The following is a 15,961-nucleotide window of genomic DNA, read 5'->3' on the forward strand; positions in this document are numbered from 1 at the left end:
GACCGTGAACCGGCGGGAGGGAGACCACGCCAACGGGGAGCGGCGGGAGACCGGACGGCGGCCGACCCCCGGCGAGAAGCGGAGGATGAGGACGGGCCCAACGCCTGACACGCGGCGGCGACGCCCTCGCGCGGACAGGTGGAGGAGGAGGGGAGGAGGTCGACGAGCGACTTTGACCCCGCGAGGGGGGAGAGAGGGGGGCCGAGCCCGCGTCGGAAGGGAGGCCGGGCCTCGGGGCAGCGAGGGGGAGAGACACCGACCGGAGCCCCCACCGCCACACCGGGACGCGCACACGGGTTCGACTCAACGCCCAGGCGCCCACCTTGGCACCCCGGCAGCTTTCCCCCGACGCACGCCTTCCCAGAGGACGGCGGGGCCGGACGGGCCCCCGCGCAGACGCACCCTCAGCCAACAGGCCCCACGGACCGGCGTGGGCGACAGCCACTAAAGCCTCTTTCTCCTCTACGCCTCGCGGGGCGTCTTTCCCCCCGCACACGCCTCCAAGAGACCAGGCGAGACGCGCCGCCGCGGCCGCGGCGGCCGGGACGCCCTTCAAACCGCAACTTCCTCCCGCCCGCCGGGCGGCCCTTCCCCCCAGGCACCCCGCGACCGCCCCGGGACCCGTGCGCGCCCGGCTGCCCCCCCCGTTGAGGAGGGGCCCGGCAGCACGGCCGCGGGTCGGCCAGACGAGGAGCGAGAGAGAAAGGAACGCCGGCGGGCGGGGAGGGGGAGCGAACCGGCAGAACGAGGACCGTCGACGGCAGGGCCGGCCGCAGCGGCACCCCCCCGCGGGAGACGCCTCACAAGGGACCGGGAGGCCGCTCGGGCGGCGACCGGGCACGCGAGCCAAGCCGGCGGGAATCACACTGCACCCAACCCGGAGCAGTCCCGCCACGCCCGCGGCACCGAGCCGACCCGAAACCAACGGACAACCCCCGGGAGCCCGAGGAGACGCCAGCCGACGCGAGAGAGAACCGAGGCAGACGCCGACGCCAACCGACGAAGACCCCCGCGTGGCAGCGGGTCCCAACGTCCGACGACGCGCCGGACGCGGCCGACCGCCGGTTCCCCCAAATAAGAAGTCCGCCCCCGAGAGCGAGGCCAACCCCGCGGTTCACGGACCCTCGAGAGCCCCGCGGAGGGGGAAGGGGGGGTAGGACGGCTCCCGCGATCTCCACCGGCCGTGGGAACGCTGCCGTGGAAGGGGGGGACGAGGCGGCAACCGCAGACGCCCGAGAGCACGCGGCACGCACCACACGCGACACGACCTCGCCGCGAGAGTGGCCGGGACGTGGACGCGCGTGGGAGGGACGCACACGCGACGGAGGGCACGGGGGAAACGGAGGCGGGTGGGACCGGGAGCCCAGCGCCGCCCTTCCAAACCCACCCGTCCCGCGACGACCCCTCGCGGTGAGGGGGGTACCGCGCACGCGGGCGTGTGCACGGCCCTTCCCCGCCACCTGCCACCAGAAACCCAATCTCCCCCACAAGCTCCGCACAGCGGCAGGTCGACAGAGCCCCGTCCCGCGTGATCCCTCCTCGTACTCGGAGCGGGGAGGCGCGGGTCGCGGTAGGCGAGAGAGCAAACGCTGCGCGCAGAAGGCTGAGGTCAGGGCGGGCAGCCGAGGGGACCATCCGGGAGAAGCCCCTCGGAGATCGTAAAGCCCTTTCCGAAGATAGCTAGAGAAGGCAAATTCCTCACTGAGGGCGGGACGAACCCAACACCGACGAGCAGCCAAGGGCTCCGTGCACGCAACGGGAAACGAGCAACAGGCGCGGGACAGAACGGGAAGGACCACGCGCCAGCTGGTGGGGGGTCTGCGGTATCGGCAAAGGTCTCTTTCTCCGGGGTCTTCTTGAGCATTCGCGGACCGGGGGGACCTGCGACAGGTCCCCGCCGAGGGCCAGACCTCTTCAAGGCGCACACAAAGGAGGAGCCTTGACTTGAGGGAGTCCGGTCTTTAAAAAGGGCCAGCCGCGATCGCTCAGCACCACCCTAACCGCGCAGGGCCCGCGGGTGAAGGCACCAAAAACATAGGCACGGGGTGGGCGCTCACCCAACGGAAGGAGCCTTTTAACCGCACACTCAACTCCTCGACCCCCCCCCTTTTCTGTCACCGTGCAGAAAGCCGGCAACTAGGACAAGGGAAAGCGTAAAGGCACAAGCACCATGGAGCACAGGAGGCACGCCGGGGAGCGGGAAGCGCCACCGCCAACTCAGAAGCGGGCACCTTGGTGGTCAAAGCCCGGAACGCTCCAGGAGCACCGCAAGGCTCACACAAAGCAGGGCGCGTGCACACACCATTCGGGAAGGGTATGCACCGCAGCGGGTCTACCACCTTCCCCCGGCACGGGGGAAGAGGGCCGCGAAGCAGTGAACGGCGTGGGGGCAAGCGCCCCCGACACGTCCACAGGGACACCGCGAACCACAGCAACAAGTGTGCGCGGGTCAGCGCTCGTGCCGGACAGCCGCACCCCTGACTTCCACACACCACCCTGCAAAGGAATGGGGAGGAGAGACGAGGGGCCCGCTGGCAGAACGAGAAGAGCGGTCGCCATTCGCGCTGAATGACCATTCGCCATGAATGTCCGTCCCTCGCCTGGCGCGGCTTAGGCCCCGGCCCGAAGAGAACGCGGCAGCACCACATCGATCCAACGGGAGCGAGACACGCCATGCATCGGGAACAACGGGCGTGAGAGCTTTCTAACACGCACTGGACGGGAATACGAGCGAGAAGAGCGAGAGAGAGCACGGGAAGAAGTCGCTAACACTGCCACACACACAAAAAAAAAATTTACCCTTCTCGAGGGCGAGAAAAAAAAGGAAGCGTTGCACTCGGGAGGCACGTGGCGTGGAAGAACGGGACTCAACGGGCAGCGGAGGTTCGGGAACTCCTTCAAAAAAAATAAAAATAAAAAAAAAATAAAAATAAAAAAATAAAATCCCCTTCGAAGGAGAAAAGGTGCAACTCGGGAGGCACACAGAAGGAAAGAAAGGGACACACCACCAAGCAGCGGAGGTTCGGGAACTCCTTCCAAAAAAAAAAAAAAAAAAAAACAAAAAAAAAACAAAAAAAAAAAAAACAAAAAAACCGGTCGGCCGCAGAGGAGCACGCCAGGGGGTCACTAGCACCAAACGGGAAAACCCTTCCAGTCGCACTCGGCACCAACGACTCCTACCGGTAACGGACGACAACCACCACGGGGAAATCGGGAACGCCTGACACGCGGGACGGTTGTCATAAAGCTGCCCCAGAGAGCACAGGCAAGCAAGCACGGGAAAGCAGGAAGCGCGTACTCATGGGGGGACGCTAAGCTTCAAGCATCGAAGAGGCCCATGCGCAGAAGAAAAGAGCTAGGGCTGGACAAGCAAACAGCCTTGGTGCAAGCCTCTTCCAACGTCCTTTAATGACAAAAAGAGTCAAAAGGACAGCGTGTCAGCATATATCTCCAGGTACAATAAGGACAGATAGCAAAGATGAAAAGTGTAAAAGACACAGGGATAAACATGACAGGCCACACGGAACGTCTGGAAGTCATGTTCGGTGACGTGTCCCCAAGAGGTCCCCATGTAGAAAGAGAACCGGACCGCAAAGGAACAACTGGTCGACCTTAGAACCCTGAGTGCTCACAGACCGAGGAGGCCATGGTAGATAGCCTGGAACACAGCTTCCCCTCGGCCTCAGAAGTCCATGCTCCCGCTGGCAGGGACCGGGGAGGATCCTGGAAAAAATAAAGTCTCGGAGGCGCCCCCTAGCCGGGACACCTCGGCTCGGAGGCCGGGGACACAGCACCCTCTCGGCCTCAGAGGTCCAGGCTCCCGCTATCAGGGACCGAAGGGACTCCTGGAAAAGAAAAAAAAAAAAATCCGTGGCGCCACCTAGCCGGGCCACCTCGGCTCGGAGGCCGGGGACACAGCACCCTCTCGGCCTCAGAGGTCCAGGCTCCCGCTATCAGGGACCGAAGGGACTCCTGGAAAAGAAAAAAAAAAATCCGTGGCGCCACCTAGCCGGGCCACCTCGGCTCGGAGGCCGGGGACACAGCACCCTCTCGGCCTCAGAGGTCCAGGCTCCCGCTATCAGGGACCGAAGGGACTCCTGGAAAAGAAAAAAAAAAAAAAAAACTCCGTGGCGCCCCCTAGCCGGGCCACCTCGGCTCGGAGGCCGGGGACACAGCACCCTCTCGGCCTCAGAGGTCCAGGCTCCCGCTATCAGGGACCGAAGGGACTCCCGGAAAAGAAAAAAAAAACTCCGTGGCGCCCCCTAGCCGGGCCACCTCGGCTCGGAGGCCGGGGACACAGCACCCTCTCGGCCTCAGAGGTCCAGGCTCCCGCTATCAGGGACCGAAGGGACTCCCGGAAAAGAAAAAAAAAAAAAAAAACTCCGTGGCGCCCCCTAGCCGGGCCACCTCGGCTCGGAGGCCGGGGACACAGCACCCTCTCGGCCTCAGAGGTCCAGGCTCCCGCTATCAGGGACCGAAGGGACTCCTGGAAAAGAAAAAAAAAAACTCCGTGGCGCCCCCTAGCCGGGCCACCTCGGCTCGGAGGCCGGGGACACAGCACCCTCTCGGCCTCAAAAGTGTCTATGGTCCCGCTGGCTGGGACCGAAGGGACTCCTGGAAAAGAAAAAAAAAAAAAAAAACTCCGTGGCGCCCCCTAGCCGGGCCACCTCGGCTCGGAGGCCGGGGACACAGCACCCTCTCGGCCTCAAAAGTGTCTATGGTCCCGCTGGCTGGGACCGGAGAGGAGGGAAGAAATAAAAAAAATAAAATAAAATAAAATAAAAAATTTAAAAAAAAAAAAATTGGAAAAAAAAAAAAATCCGGGACGGGGCCCAAGCCTTCTGGTCGACCTCATCCAGCTGCCACCAACCCCTCCTTGTGTCCCAATAGGTCGTACAGCCACCCTCCTCCCCTGAAGTTCTCCAGGTACAACCTCCTAGCTAGAGATGGTCCCCAGACAGGACGGCGTCTCCGTCGCGCACCCGCCTGCTTGCCTGTCACCCTCTCACCCTGGCCGGCTCACCACAGGCACTTCCCCGTCCTTTGTCACCAACCGGGGGACAGGAGCGTTGCGGAAACTTGTCGCCACTAGGTGTCGCCCGACAGCGATCTCGATCAAGCAAACCAATACAGACTGTCACGCGCCGCCGCCGCCACACACACTCATTCCGTCTCTCCAGAGTGACCTCCCTAGCTCAGGGGGACACTCACCCACGCACAACGGGGCAGGTACCCACCACTTCTCCCGAATGGCACAAACGGTCCCGGTTGTCCCGCCGGAACACAGTGAACGCGGGATGGACTCGGGGCCAACCCCCTCAGGCACCCAGAAAAGGAAAGTAGGACGGAGCGGTGAAAACAGGCCACCTCTAAGTGAAAGGACATGCACTCTCGAATCGGTTAACAATTAGCAAGGAACAGGCACAGTTAGGAAAAGGGAGCGTCCAAACTCCGGCGTGAGGGGAGGGTGGCGGCGACCTCAGTTCCACACCATTTTTAAATGGCTCACTCATTTTTAAAACCCTCCACCGATCCCGATGGGGGGGAGGGGGGGTTGTTGTTGTTCTCTGTTCCTCGCTGCCACCGCCAGCCGGCACTCACCAAACCACACACCTGCCACCCTCTTTGGAAGACTAAACACAGAGAGTAAATTAAAAGAATGGTGGAATGATGGTGGAATGGTTAAAATTCCCGTGATTTGTTTTCACTCTGATCAAAACATACTTATTTTGTGCATTTGCATTCCCTTGTTCACACGTGCCTCTGTGTGTGTGGTGGGGGGAGGGAGGGAGGGAGGGAGGGAGGGAGGGAGGGAGAAAGAGAGAGAGAGAGAGAGAGAGAGAGAGAGAGAGAGAGAGAGAGAGAGAGAGAGCCAATTTAAAAAATAAAAACATGGTTAAATACAGCCACTTTGGGAAGATTGCTAGAGAGAATGCAGTCCAGAGTATGGAGGCCAGAGCTCTGGACGCTCTAGACCACAGGTCTCCCATCTCCCATATACCAGGCACCCAGCACCACCATCCCTACTTTGTTTGTTTGTGCGTTTGTTTGCTTGCTTGTTACATTAGTTTCATCCCAAGTTAATAATTATATATTTTTTTTCTATGCACGTATTTAGTTGTGGCAGGGGAACTCCTTCTTTAGGACAGGCAGACTTAGCTAGTTAGTTAGCCAGTCAAAAGTACGTAAAAAATTTATATCAACATAAATATCATTCACTAAGAAATCCTATCTGAAGAAAAAGAAAGAAAGGAAGAAAGAAGGAAGGGAGGGAGGGAGGGAGGGAGGGAGAGGGAGGGAGAGAGAGAGAGAGAGAGAGAGAGAGAGAGAGAGAGAGAGAGAAAGAAAGAGGAAAACTGGCAGACTTAGTTTTAGTGTTTTTGTTATTGTTTATTCAAGATATTGTTTCAGGGCTGGAGAGACGGCTCAGCGGTGAAGAGCACTGACTGCTCTTCCAGAGATCCTTAGTTCAAATCCCAGCAACCACATGGTGGCTCACAACCATCTGTAATGGAATCCTCTCCTTGTGTGTTGAAGACAGTGACAGTGTGCTCATAAAATAAATAAACAATAAAAAATATGTTTGAAGATTAAAGAAAAAACTCTCTCTCTCTCTCTCTCTCTCTCTCTCTCACACACACACACACACACACACACAAATAAACTCTGTAATAAAAATCAATGTGACTTCATGATCAAACTTCTATAGTCAATAGGACTAGAGAGAACACATGTCTGTAAAATAAAAGCAGAACCTCTTCTGCTTTGTTTTGTTTTGCCTCAAGGTACGTTTCTTTTGGTATAGCCCAGGCAGTCATGGAACTTGCTCCGTAGACTTATCTAGCCTCAAGCTCACAGAGGTCCACTCTGCCTGCCTCGACCACCCACACAGCTCTCTCTGCTGACTATATGTCTGCATGCCAGAAGAGGGCACCAGAACCTAGGAGGACACACCACATGGCTCCTGAGAATCCAGGTTTTGACTTTAAAAAAAAAAAAAAAAATTCTGACAGCATAGAGGGTAGATATCTGCCTTCCAGGCTCTTCTAGTGCTGTTTAAGGTGGGGTAATAGCCATGTGAAGGAGACAAGGGGAGAGGAAAAATCGATTGGATGAGTAGTGCTGCTGAGATTAAGGAACACACACACACACACACACACACACACACACACACAGAGAGAGAGAGAGAGAGACAGAGACAGAGACAGAGACAGACAGAGACAGACAGAGACAGTAAGACAAAGAGACAGAGAGAGAGAGATGACAGAGGGACACACCGAGGGAAAGACATCAGGACCAGCTGAATTTCTCAAGAAAAGAAAAGAAGAGAAAGGAAAAATGTTTTCTATATACACAAATCTGTATACATGATTTGTTATAGTGTCCCATTTGGGCACTTTGGATTCAACTGTGGATGGTTGGCAGCCAGCTTGGCTGACACCTGACCTCACCAAGATGGAGGCAGCCGGCCATTAGCCCTGATGTTCCAGGTCACTTCTGTTTCTCCCTTTCCCAGCCTCTAGGGAAACAGAACTTAATTAAACTCAGTTTGCACGTGCAGAAAGGTGAAGAGGCACCCAAAAGCAGCCAGAAGCCTCAGACCATCCACAGCCACATGTTCTCCTTCTGCCTATATTACTTCTAAATGATCGTATTTATTTATTTATTTATTTATTTATTTATTTATTTATTTATTTACTTACTTACTTACTTACTTACTTACTTACTTTTTTTTCTTTCTTTTTTTTCGGAGCTGGGGACAGAACCCAGGGCCTTGCACTTGCTAGGCAAGCGCTCTACCACTGAGCTAAATCCCCAACCCCCTTACTTACTTACTTACTTACTTACTTACTTACTTACTTATTTTTGTCATACTTAAACAATCATTCGTCCTTGAATTCCTCCTGTATGCCAGGTAGACTTAGTCAGTCAGTCAGTCAGTCAGTCATTTAGCCAGGTCAAAATAGTTAAACATAAATATCAATAAAATCAATAAAAATCAAATGCAAACCCAATAGACAGTAAGTAAAATCGAATAAACCAAAAGATACATCATAAGCACAGAGTTTCAGCCGGACATTGAAAAGCAGCAGTTACCGAAGCAGTCTCCCTCCCACACCAACACACACACAGCTCGACCACCACCTTATCTGCACATTTTCAGCTCCTGCTTTCTAGAGTTACCAAGTTTATACACTACAGAGTTTAGCAAGGCAGGCCGGTTCACCGCACCCCCAGGGTCAGAGAACATGCTAGACCAGCTCTAGGGGATGGGCTGGGGGGCAGGGGAGGGTGGGAAGAGGGGAAACAGGCAGACTTAGGTATTCTAGTTTTGTTCATTCAAGATTCCACTTCTCTCTGTTGTAGCCCTGATAGACAGACAGGCAGGCAGGAATATTTGTTTGTCTGGCTTGGGGTTTGGGTTTGGTCCATTTGTTGGTGGATTTTGTTTTGTTTTGTTTCATTTTGTTTTTCGGGAAGTGTGGTGACTTAGTGCCTACACAAGCCAAGGCAGGAAAAATAAATAAGTAAAGATCTCTGAAACACAAATCTGGAGTGGGCTCTAGCATGGCCATGGACACACGCATGCACAGACGCACGCACGCACGCACGCACGCACGCATTGTAGACACGCACTCAAGGACACACTGGATTCTACAATGTTTGGTTTCTGAGTGTGTGTCATACAGAACCTAACAGAATATGTAATGAACTCTGGCAGTGACAGCAGAAACAACCTATGAGAAGGCGTCCTTGCAATATTAAAATGGCAGGCTAGCCAGGTGACAGTTATCTTAACCAATCTGATGTAGGCCTCATTCACACGGCATCTAGGCCTTAACAGTTAATTGTATCTGTTTCTTTATTTTCCTCTTAGGCCATCACATTGTTTTACCTAGACCTTTAACAGCCAGCAGCTACCAGCCTACAGCTACCAGTTTCTTTCTTTTCATAAAGAAACCCTGTCTGAAAAACTAGGGGAGGGAGACAAACAGATTAACAGATCTCTCTCTCTCTCTCTCTCTCTCTCTCTCTCTCTCTCTCTCTCTCTCGCTCTCTCGCTCTCTCGCTCTCTCGCTCTCTCGCTCTCTCGCTCTCTCGCTCTCTCGGCGCGTGTGTTTGTGTGTTCAACAGAGGAGGCATTCAGGTCTGAGAGACGGGGGAGGGAAAGAGGGAAGAGAGACAGAGAGTGACAGAGAAACAGTTGACAGAGAGGGAGAATTGTAGGTTAATTATTGTTCCGTCTCCTCAATCACGGTCTACTGGTCGCCATCGTGGCAACCATGCCCCGCAACCCTACCTTCGGTAAGATCAAGCATAATGGCGGCAACCATATAATTCCTGCTTAGTCGCACTGAACACTCCGGTCATCACTACCTGTGGAGAATTGTAAGGGGGCTCCTCTGGTCTAGAGAGTAGTACCCTTGAGTGAAATGAGGATCACAGCAAGCATTATTTGTTTTGAGATATAAGATGTGGAAAGAACTATATGTGTGGATTTACAGACAGACAGACAGACAGACAGACAGACAGACAGACAGACAGAGAGGACAGGACAGGACAGGACAGGACAGGACAGGACAGGACAGGACAGGAGAAAAAAACAAGAACACAAACAAAAACTCAAAATGGAAGTCCGGTTCCAAATAGTCTCTGTCTGCCCTGTCGCTCTAGTGTTGGTGGTCCAGGTTATAAAAGCTTATACATGGGTGGGTGCGGGAAGTGCTGCTGGGTGTTCAGTTCAGGTCCAAGATTATTGCGGGTAACTAGACAACAAAGAAAGCAGTTAGACTGACTTCTACAGTGTTCGGTTTCTGAGTGTGTTATCACACAGAAGAGCCTAACAGAATATGTAATGAATTCTGGCAGCAACAGCAGAAACAACCAATGAGAAAGTGTCCTTATAATATTAGCAGCTGCAACAAAATGGCAGACTAGCCAGCTAACAGTTCCCTAGCCATTAACTCATCTGACATAGGCCTTCTTCACGTTGCATCTAGATAGGTCTTCCTATCTTCCTCTCCAGTGCTGAGACCAAAGTGAGATCAAAGTCATGCATCACCATGGGTGCCTTCCTTTTCATTTCTTTTCTTTCATCCTAGGAAGTGAGTGAGTGTGTGTGTGTGTGTGTGTGTGTGTGTGTGTGTGTGTGTGTAAAGAGAGAGAGAAGGAGGGGGGGAGAGAGAGAGAGAGCTTTAGAGAGAGAGAGCTTTAGAGAGAGAGAGAGCTTTAAAATCAGCACTCAAGCCTTTTCTCTTCCTATCCCTATCCCAATCCCCCCCCCCCAAACCAGCAGCAAAGCCACCAGCACTCGAGAGACAGAGGAAGATGAAATCTCTGGTCTGAGAAACAAGAGGAGGTAGATAAACATACCCCCCCCCCCTCTCTCCTTCATAATTTGTTAAAGTGTTCCCTTTGTGTTGTGTGGACTCTACTTTATTAAGCAAGTTTCACATCGTACTAGCTCCAAAGAGGAGTCAACAGTCTCTTGGCGTGCAGACAGTTGTTGCCTGCTTTAAATATTTTTTGGTGTGTTTGTTTGTTTGTTTGTTTGTTTGTTTCAAAACCGAGGGCCTGCCTGCGTTCAACAGATCCAAACCCAGTTCTCAGAGGGGAAAATGGAGTCAAGTCCGAAGTCACTGGCATTTAAGTCATCTGCCATTGACAGTCATAGGAGATGGGAATATCGTCCTTTCTCCAATGGAGACTCACCTGGGTATGCATCAACCACATCTAAGGGCAGGCCTGGGTTAGTACGGGGTGGTGGATGGGGAGGAAGGATCTGGAAAGAGCTTTGCGATGGGAAACTATGATCAGAATGTTGCACAGAAAACAAAATTTGTATTTAAAAAGAAAAAAAAAAAGGCTATCCAAAAAATCTATCCAAAAATGAAAGGAAACAAAACAAAACAAAACAAAACAAAACAAAACCGACAGCAGAACTTTACTAACTGCAAATGCTCCATCTCCCTGTATCCAACCACTCCACTCCCAGATAGGTAGATGATAGTTTGCACTTCTGTCCCAGTCGGGTTAAGAAAAGGGGAACCACCTCTGTGGAGAGCCATCTCTCCAGCCCTTGACAAGCTTTATTTAACTAAACATTAAACATGAATCAGAAACGCCAAACCCTGTACATATATGGTCCAGATTCACCCTTACTTAGAAATCCCCGAGCTGGCAGGGCGAGGCTGGGAATTGAGAGTGAGCAAAAAGGGAGTCTGCCTCTTTCCCCCAGGGTGTGCTATCAACTCCATTACCATTTCCAAACAGCTGGGTGTGAGTCTAACTAAGGTTTCCTTCAGTCAGACATTTGCCAGGAGCCGGAGCCCTGACAGGACAGCGAGAGCGATGATCAGACATCATTTCACAGTGAAATCATCACTCGCTGATTTCAGGCAGAAAACTTTAGAAAACTCTAAACTCTAAAGAGGCACTGAAGCGTGCTAGGGCAGCAGCAGTACTTCCCCGACTGACCTTCAGGGACCTGCATATTCTCCAGCCCCGCCCCACCCCACCCCCTCTCAGCTAGCTCCTGTCCACCCCTCCCCCTCCCCCCACATACAGGGAGGAGGCCTTGTGTGTGTGTGTGGGGGGGGGGGGGGCGGCAGCGGGAAGATGCAACTCTCTCTTGAGAGAGAGTTCGGGTCTCCCAAACAAATACATAACTAGAAACTTCATTTATTTACTTTATTTCATCGAGCATACCGTGGAAGAGGGAAAAGGAACAGGGAAGCTAGGCCAACTGGTCGAGCTCCTCCTTTCGTTTTGTTTCAAAAAGGAAAGGAAAAGCCAAAGAACCCCCTCTTTTTGGTGAAAGGAACAGAATGGTGAAAGTTGAAACATCGGCTCGCCACTTAATACTTTGGCTTTTAATAAAAGGGACAGCAGATCGACTTCCGAGTTGATTAAGAGAGAGAGAAAGAGAGAGAGAGAGAGAGAGAGAGAGAGAGAGAGAGATAAAAACCACAAAAAAACGTTTTGTCGACCAGCCTCCTTTTAAACCTCTGTTACACAGGAAGACTGGTCAACCTCATTCCCCCCTCCCCCCACTCACACACACACCCCTCCCCCTCCACGGAGAGGTTTAATGAGAGAAGAAAGGTAGAAGAAGAGAGTAAAGGCCAGTCATGAGCACGTGGAGAGAATTTGGGAGGGGAATGGGGAGAGAAGGGACAAAGGGGAAGAGGGGAAGAGAGGAAGAGCAAAAGAGCAAAGAGAGGAGCAAAGAGAGCCAACCTCATATTTTATTTTATTTTTTTTAAAGATTTATTTATTTTATTTATGCGTAAGAGTACACTGTAGCTATTTTCAGACACACCAGAAGAGAGCATCAGATCCCATTACAGATGGTTGTCAGCCACCTTGTGGTTGCTGGTAATTGAACTCAGGACCTCTGGGAGAAATTTGTGTGTGTGTGTGTGTGTGTGTGTGTGTGTGTGTGTGTGTGTGTGTGTGCCCGTTAGTTTAAAAATCTGCTGTAGACCTCCCTTTTAATATCTGTTTAACAAATATTTTTACCATATTTAAATTTTATTTATTTTATTTTACTTAAAAATAATAATGAATAAAGAGTCAATGTGAATAAACAATAAAACAAAAATCAAGGTGATCGGGGTTGGGGATTTAGCTCAGTGGTAGAGCGCTTGCCTAGCAAGAGTAAGGCCCTGGGTTCGGTCCCCAGCTCCGAAAAAAAGAAAAAAGAAAAAAAAAAAAATCAAGGTGATCAACAGATACCGACGACTGACATGGAAAAAAGTTAATAGATCGCCATAAAAACAGAGTAAGTGCGATGTAAACAATAAAACAGATGGGATGGAGAGATGGCTCAGCGGTTAAGAGCACTGACCGCTCTCCCAGAGGTCCTGAGTTCAAATCCCAGCAACCACATGGTGGCTCACAACCATCTGTAATGAGACCTGATGCCCTCTTCTGGTGTGTCTGAAGACAGCTACAGTGTACTCACATGCGTTAAATAAATAAATTAAAAAAAAAAAGAAAACAATAAAGCAGAAATTAAGACGAGGGACACAGAAGGACAAGGGAGATAAAACAATTAAATGTTAACAGACATAAAGTGGGAACGACGGGGTTGGGGATTTAGCTCTGTGGTAGAGTGCTTGCCTAGCAAATGCAAGGCCCTGGATTCAGTCCCCAGCTCTGAAAAAAGAAAAAAGAAAAAAGAAAAAAAAAGAAAAGCGGGAACGAGATGAAGGGCAAATATAGACGACTGAAACGAAATGATGGAATAAATTTATAAAATAATAATAAAATACGAGTAAATACGAATAAATGGCAAACTGGACTTTAATAAATGTTTAAATCAAGGTGAATGACAAATACAATTTAGACAAAAAGGTTTTGAAAAATGAAAAGAAATAGAAAGCATATATGAATCAATAACAAGACTGAAGTCACAATGGCCTTGAAGTGACACGGACGACAAACGTGAAAAACATAAATGAAATAATTTCGACAGCCACGGACATTCACATGGTGTGTTGGGAAACACCGCAGTCTTTATTTGGCGAGTAAAAACGCCTCGGGGAACTCTGTACATAGGAGGCTGGGAGCATGAATCACTCTATCTATCTATCTATCTATCTATCTATCTATCTATCTATCTATCTTTTTTTTTATTTTTCTCTCCCTTACATCTTCCCACCATACCATACGTTTCTCCTTATACAAATCCATAGATTTATATATGTTCTTAATTTCATTTTTTTCCTCTGCCACACAGCCCACCACACAGAACCTCTAGATCTCGGGATCCCCTTCTGCCAGCACCAGTGGCAAGGGCACAGCTCCCCAGAGAATTAACTCGATCCGAACATAAGCGCGACAAGAAATTAAAAGTTAAATCGGAAGTGAAACTGAAAATGAAATTTTGGCCGAAAATAAAATAAAATGAAAGGTATAAGTTTTGTGACAATCAAATCATAAATCCCAATTGGGCAAAAAATAAAATTACAAAGTCAAAATTTTGTCCAGTCCACTGTGCTCCTGTGGAATCCCTCCCTGGAACTTGCTCGGTAGAGTAGTCTAGTCCCAAACTCACAGAGGTCTGCCCTGCCTTTCTCTGAAACCTACAGAGCCAGTCAAAACCTACAATCCTTTGTTGTTTGTTTGGCAGTTTGGCAGTTTGTTTGTTCCTGGACAAAAATGTGGGCTCTCTCTGATTCCTATATGTCTGCATGCCAGAAGAGGGCACCAGAACATAAGAGGACACACCACACAGCTCCTGAGAATCCAGAGGGTTTTTTTTTTGTTTTGTTTGTTTTGTTTGTTTTTTCTTCCTCTTTTCTTTTTTTCCGGAGCTGGGGACCTTGCTCTTCCCAGGGCCTTGCGCTTGCTAGGCAAGCGCTCTACCACTGAGCTAAATCCCCAACCCCGAGAATCCAGGTTTTTGACCAAAACAAAAAACAACAACAGGGGCTGGAGAGATGGCTCAGCGGTTAAGAGCACTGACTGCTCTTCCAGACGTCCTGAGTTCAATTGCCAGCAACCACATGGTGGCTCACAACCATCTGTAATGAGATCTGATTGATCTCTTCTGGTGTGTCTGAAGATGACTGCAGCATACTCAGATAAATAAAAAACAAATCTAAAAAAATTAAAAACAACAACAAAAAACACAAAAACAAACAAACAAACAAAACCCCCAAAACTAACAACCTAGAGGGTAGATATCTGCCTGCCCAGGTCTTCTAGTGCTATTTAAGGCTTCCTGTAGATAATAAAGCTTGTGTATCTTTTATCCAGGAACAGAATCATCAAGGCAGGGTAGGAGAGAAGCCCTGTTTGGGATTAAACGTTTCTACAACGTAACAGGAGGAGGCGGAGGGAGAGGGGCTCCTCAGACATAAATCTAAAATAGTACAATGGATCATTTTGAAGGCGTGTGGGTGAGGGTGACTGGAGACAGAGTTTTTCTCTGAGTGAGTGTGGAACTCACTGTCCCTGAGCTCAGCCTGTGATGAGAGAGAGAGAGAGAGAGAGAGAGAGAGAGAGAGAGAGAGAGAGAGATCGAATTTTCTGTGTCTCTCTGTCTCTGTCTGTCTGTCTCTCTCTCTCTGTGTCTGTCTCTCTCTCTGTCTCCCTGTCTCTGTCTCTCTTCCTCTCTCTGTCTCTCTGTCTCTCTCTGTCTCTGTCTCTCCCCCCTCCCCCATGCGTGTGTTTGTGTGTTCAACCGAGGAGGCAATGGCAGATAAATGTCTGCCCCTCCTCTGTAAGCCAGGCCACTCCATTACTGCCTTTCCTTTTTCTTAGTTTGTTTGGTTTATTCCAAGTTAATTGTATCTGTTTCTTTATTTTCCTCCTCATTTCTTTAGTTGAGTCAGGGGTCTTTGCACAAAAGCCCTGGAAATCAGTACCTGGATCAGGTCTGCAGCCTGCTCACAGAGTTCTACCCACCTTCACCTCTCAAGTGATGCAATCAAAGACATGCAGCACCACACCTGGCTTCTTTTCACATGTACATTTACTTTAGTTCCAATGCTCATTCAGGTCTGAGAGACGGGGGAGGGAAAGAGGGAAGAGAGACAGAGAGTGACAGAGAAACAGTTGACAGAGAGGGAGAATTGTAGGTTAATTATTGTTCCGTCTCCTCAATCACGGTCTACTGGTCGCCATCGTGGCAACCATGCCCCGCAACCCTACCTTCGGTAAGATCAAGCATAATGGCGGCAACCATATAATTCCTGCTTAGTCGCACTGAACACTCCGGTCATCACTACCTGTGGAGAATTGTAAGGGGGCTCCTCTGGTCTAGAGAGTAGTACCCTTGAATGAAATGAGGATCACAGCAAGCATTATTTGTTTTGAGATATAAGATGTGGAAAGAACTATATGTGTGGATTTACAGACAGACAGACAGACAGACAGACAGACAGACAGACAGAGAGAGAGGACAGGATAGGACAGGACAGGACAGGACAGGACAGGACAGGACAGGACA

Source organism: Rattus norvegicus, unplaced genomic scaffold (genome assembly GCF_021556685.1).
Source record: "Rattus norvegicus strain SHRSP/BbbUtx unplaced genomic scaffold, alternate assembly SHRSP_T2T unassigned-0000144, whole genome shotgun sequence".
NCBI lineage: Eukaryota > Metazoa > Chordata > Mammalia > Rodentia > Muridae > Rattus > Rattus norvegicus.